We start from the raw sequence: 5,000 nt of genomic DNA, 5'->3' as shown, positions 1-5,000 counted from the left end.
TGAGTCCGTCCTTCCCTTTCTGCCTCCACCAGCCACCACTGATAGTGATCGGTAAATCATAAGACGGTACCTGGAAATAGAATGTATTATGTACATCTAACTGGAATAGGATTGTTTCTCGTTGATTGTTGTCCTCTGATGGCGGAAAAGATCATTCAGATGGTGTGAGGTTGCATAGAGCTAGTATTCACAACACGGAGTTTTCCCGGATCGAATATAGCGGTACACCTTATCATAGTCTATTACATACTGATCCTAACCCTAACCCTACATGTATTATAGCCTATGGGTGATAACAACGACAGTTGAACAAGGCATTCAATAAGCGAAGCGTACGTGACCGTCCTTAGAAAACAGCCTCACCTCCGTTTATATCAAGCTGTCCAGCTCTCTCTGATCCGACGTTTCAACCCTCTATTGTCCGTTCTAAATGTAGTAGAAGTGGTAGGGTTTAGAAGTGGTAGGGTTTAGAAGTGGTAGGGTTTAGAAGTGGAAGGTTTTCTGGACGGGTAGAAGCGGGTTTACGTCTCAGTCACTGCGGCTCTTTTCACAAACCTAAAAGCAGGAAAACAGCCGTGCCTCCAGTAGACTGACGGGGTAGTAGTAGTAGTATCAGGGTTAGGGCTGCATGCTCGGTGTCACAGCAGGGCAGGGCACCTACACAACATCATTACACGTGTTTCTAGACTAGGATAAGCAGGTATCTGAATTGAAGAACAGCAGATGACACAGTAGCCAGGCCTGGCCGCCCTCATGATCATGCTGATACTCACAATTGGAATATTACAGCATAAATACTGTGAAGGTCCGACACACCAACAGCTTTTTCCCCACAGCCATCCGGCTCCTAAATGCCGCTGGCCCCCCCCCCCTGACCTGACCCCTATCTATCTACCCTCCCTCCACCCCCACCCAGAGAGCTTTGCACTGTCTGGATATGAACACTTGAACACTTGAATCTCTGCACTTTATATTTATATTAATTATGACTCTTGCACTTTGATGTTGGTTTGCACTGTCTTGTCCTGTCTTGCACCTGTCCTTCTGTAAACCGTGCTCCATGGTACCAAACCAAATTCCTAACATGTTTACATGTCATGGCAATAAAAGTCTTCTGATTCTGATTCTGATTCTGATTCTGAAATCAAGTGATATAATAGCCAAACAGTGAGTGTACAATATGATCAACTAAAAAACAAATCAAGTGGGCAACTGGAAATGTAGGCTACCTATAAGTATGTCTGTTGTACTTGTGGGATGTGTCGACATACAGTGATGCTTGAAAGTATGTGAACCCCTTGTGCAATCATAGATTTTTTTGGGTTTTTACCATGAAATATTTATTTAATCAGAACCAGTCTTTTTTATCTGACATAACAGGTTTATATTTACCAATTCCATATGTTGGTTTTTAGAGGGAATCGTGCATGTAGTAGAAAAGCTCAATTATAAAGAAATTAGTGCAGGTGCAAAAATAATAAGTGAACCTCTTCAGTCAATAGCTTGTGGCACCTCCATTAGCAGGGTCATTCTACAGAAACGGTGGCATTTGGAATTGCAAATATCTTAAAATGTATTTATTTTTTATTTTTTTGATTGATTGATTGAAAACCTTTATTGTCCCCAATGGGGAAATGTTGTTGACAAACAGCTCAGTTAGGGCAGAAAACATTCAATACAGAAAACAGAAAAACATTCAATAAAATACATAAAACAGTGCAGGCTCAATAAGTAAAAAGTTCCAAAAGTTCCAGCTCCAGGTCTCCCCCACCCTGCAGGGCCTGGTTGTAGAGTCGGAGTGCAGCTGGAACAAAGGACTGTCCAAATCTTTTTGTACTTTGACGGATTTCATTTTACTTAATCAAAACTTAGTGTACAATAATAATTAACCTCTTACGTTTAACAATCCCCAAAAAAGAAAACTTAAAGGGTTAATGTATATATATTTTATATACATTCACTCAAATTGGTCTTGTCAGGAGGAGTAGTAACGCCAATGACAGTAACGCCAATGACAATTTACAGAACTTTTAAACAAAATGGCCACTGCAGTACCTCAAACCACATTTCTTCAATCATATCAAAATCATTCAAATATCAAATTTAATCAATATATATTCTTTTTTTAAAATCCCCCTTCGTATGAAATGACTAACACAAGTGACATATTTAAAAGCCTTGTGTAGAATTAACACATAAATCATCAAATTTGAACTGCCTGCTTCAGGTCCTGTCACAGCATCTCAATTGGATTTAGGTCAGAACTTTGACTTGACCAATCCAAAACACAAATCTTCTTTATCCTGAGCCATTCTTTGTTGAATTTGGGTCCTTGTATTGTTGAAAGACACATTTTCAGCCCAGCTTTAGCTCCTTGACTGATGGCTTAACGTTCTGTTTAAAAATCTCCTGGTATACCTCAAAATTCATGGATCCCTTAATGATGTGGAGTCAGCCAGGTCCAGAGGAGGAAAAGCAGCCCCAGATCATGACATTCCCACCACCATGCTTGACTGTTGGGATAAGGTTCTTTTGGTGGTAGGCAGTGTTGGGTTTTTGGCCAAACATAGTGGATTTGATTGTGACCAAAAAGGAACATTTTGGACTCATCTGTCCAGAGAATGGACTTCCAGAAACCTTCAGGCATGTCCAGATGGTATCTGGCAAAGTTAAGAAAGGCAGTTTGGTATTTTTTATTTTTATTTTTTTACAACAGAGGCTTCTTCCTAGCAACCCTCCCACGATTGCCATTTTGATTCAGTGTTCTTCTTATTGTTGAAGCATGCACAGTTACCTGAGATGCAGCAAGGGAAGTCTGCAAATCTCTAAATATTATGTTTGGGTTGGTTTTTACCTTCCATGGTTTTTACCATCTTGTGGCTCTTGGGGATATTTTGGAAGTGTGTCCACTTCTAGGCCGAGTTGCTGTCATGTTAAATGCTCTCCATTTGTAAATGATTTGCCTCACAGTGGACTAATGGAGTTCAAATCTTATATAGCCTTCAGCAGACTGATGTGCTCTTTCTAACCTCTTCCTGATATCCTCTGAGATCTCATTTCCTCTCGGCATGGTGTGTTTTGCATTTACCTGTATGGATAACACAAAACTGACCAGGTTTCTTATCTCTATTTATTAGTTCGCACCTGAACTCTTTCCTAAAGATCTGTCCTTCAACTGGTTCATTTGGTACCCAATTATTTACCCTCCTGATTCTACTTACCTACTTGATTTAACCAAGGCAACTTGGGGTTCAATGATTTTTGCACCTGCACTAATTTCTTTATAATTTAGTTTTCCTACTACACACATGATTCCCTCTAAACCAACATAATATGGAATTGGTAAATATAAACCTGTTATGTCAGATAAAAAAGACTAGTTCTGATTAAATAAAGATTTCATGGTAAAAACTAAAATAATCTATGATTGCACAAGGGGACATACTTTCAAGCATCACTGTACATTAAGGATGGGGGAATATGGTACTTGGTGAATGGCCACTGAAGAGAGTCTTTGCACTTGTTAGCACAAAAATAAAACATAAATCATAAGATGAATGGTCTCATAAGGATATTGTGTCGTTTTCACGGAACAGAAATGTTTATGTTTAAGGAACAATGCCAACTCTTACATTTCTAAATTTCCTGTAGTGACCTGTCTAGTGATCTGCGTTAAGCAGACCATTGCAAAAAGCATTCACCCGTCCAGAAGGGTGGTCACCAGATACATACCTTCTTTGAAGCAATACACAGTCAGCCTGATGGTGCAGAGGCAAGCTGTTTCGCTCTCCACGCTCAAACAAGCTTGTATTACCACCTCAGCTGAACACTTACAAACTCTGACTCCAAAGGTGAAGTGTCGTTGCATTCCCTTGCAGCATTGTGTTGTGGGTCCCCTGTAAATGTCTGTTCTCATGTCTGTAAATGTCTGTTCTCATGTCTGTAAATGTCTGTACTACTCATGTCTGTAAATATCTGTTTTCATGTCTGTAAATGTCTGTACTCATGTCTGTAAATGTCTGTACTCATGTCTGTAAATGTGTTTTCATGTCTGTAAATGTCTGTTCATGTCTGTTCATGTCTGTAAATATCTCTTCTCACGTCACGCCAGGCCCTGACTTGGTACCCCCAGGGGAAGCGGAAGAGGGGAAGGCCCAAAAACAGCTGGAGGCGACGGGACACAGAGGCAGAGCTGAAAAGACATGGTACCAGCTGGGGAGAGACGGAGAAGATAGCCCAAAGCCGTGCTGGATGGAGAAGAGTCGTCAATGGCCTATGCTCCACTGGGAGTTAAGGGCCTAAGTAAGTAATGTCTGTAAATGTCTCTTCTCATGTCTGTAGATGTCTGTAATCAGTTGAACAACATAAGGTACATTATTTTATGGTTCTAGTCCTGATGTCTAAGAGAAACGACACATTCTGAAGTTTGCATAGATCTTTATTTTTCGTAGACTCTATAATCCGCATATTGACATCAATTAAATAAAAAGGAAAAAAATTAAACAAAAGAGCAAAAACAAAAATCTTTAAATTACAAGAAAATTACACTGCACCATATATATAGTACAAAAATAGGCCTTATTTTAGAATTGTATGTCCCATCTAAGATAGTCATTATTTTGTACATTATTCCTAGATCACTGCCTGTGTAAAGTATGGTACGTAGCCACAGGACAATGATCTCATATGTAGAGATGTGAGGAGGTGGACAGGGCTGCGTTGGGCTTGTGTCCGGAGCCCTGTTAAACCCTCAAGACACACAGACACAGACACACAGACACAGACACAGACACACACACACACATACACATACACACACACACACACACACACACACACACACACACACACACACACACACACACACACACAGCCCTTTTGTGTCTGGGATGGGATGGAATGGGATGGGATGGGGGGGGTACATTGGATGGGATACATTCTCAACCTACTTCCTCAACTGTACATAATGTCAAGGCAGATCTCCCGCCTCCTCTCTCACC

General features: G+C 40.5%; 1 protein-coding gene across 2 annotated transcripts in view; it reads right to left on the bottom strand.

Annotated features, from left to right (window-relative positions):
• Positions 1 to 4,423: 4,423 nt before the first annotated feature.
• furina (furin (paired basic amino acid cleaving enzyme) a) overlaps positions 4,424 to 5,000 on the bottom strand; it is a 118,027-nt gene continuing 117,450 nt past the window's right edge. For both annotated transcript variants that reach the window (XM_080541339.1, XM_080541338.1), the window contains exon 16: positions 4,424 to 5,000. This exon is cut by the window's right edge and continues 3,905 nt beyond it. The gene's annotated coding sequence lies outside the window, so the exon portion shown is untranslated.

Source organism: Nansenia antarctica (assembly GCF_963989245.1).
Source record: "Nansenia antarctica genome assembly, chromosome: 1".
In the NCBI taxonomy this organism is placed as follows: Eukaryota; Metazoa; Chordata; class Actinopteri; order Argentiniformes; family Microstomatidae; genus Nansenia; species Nansenia antarctica.
The sequence above is the reverse complement of the archived record's forward strand: the minus strand, read 5'-3'. Positions and strand labels throughout refer to the sequence as shown.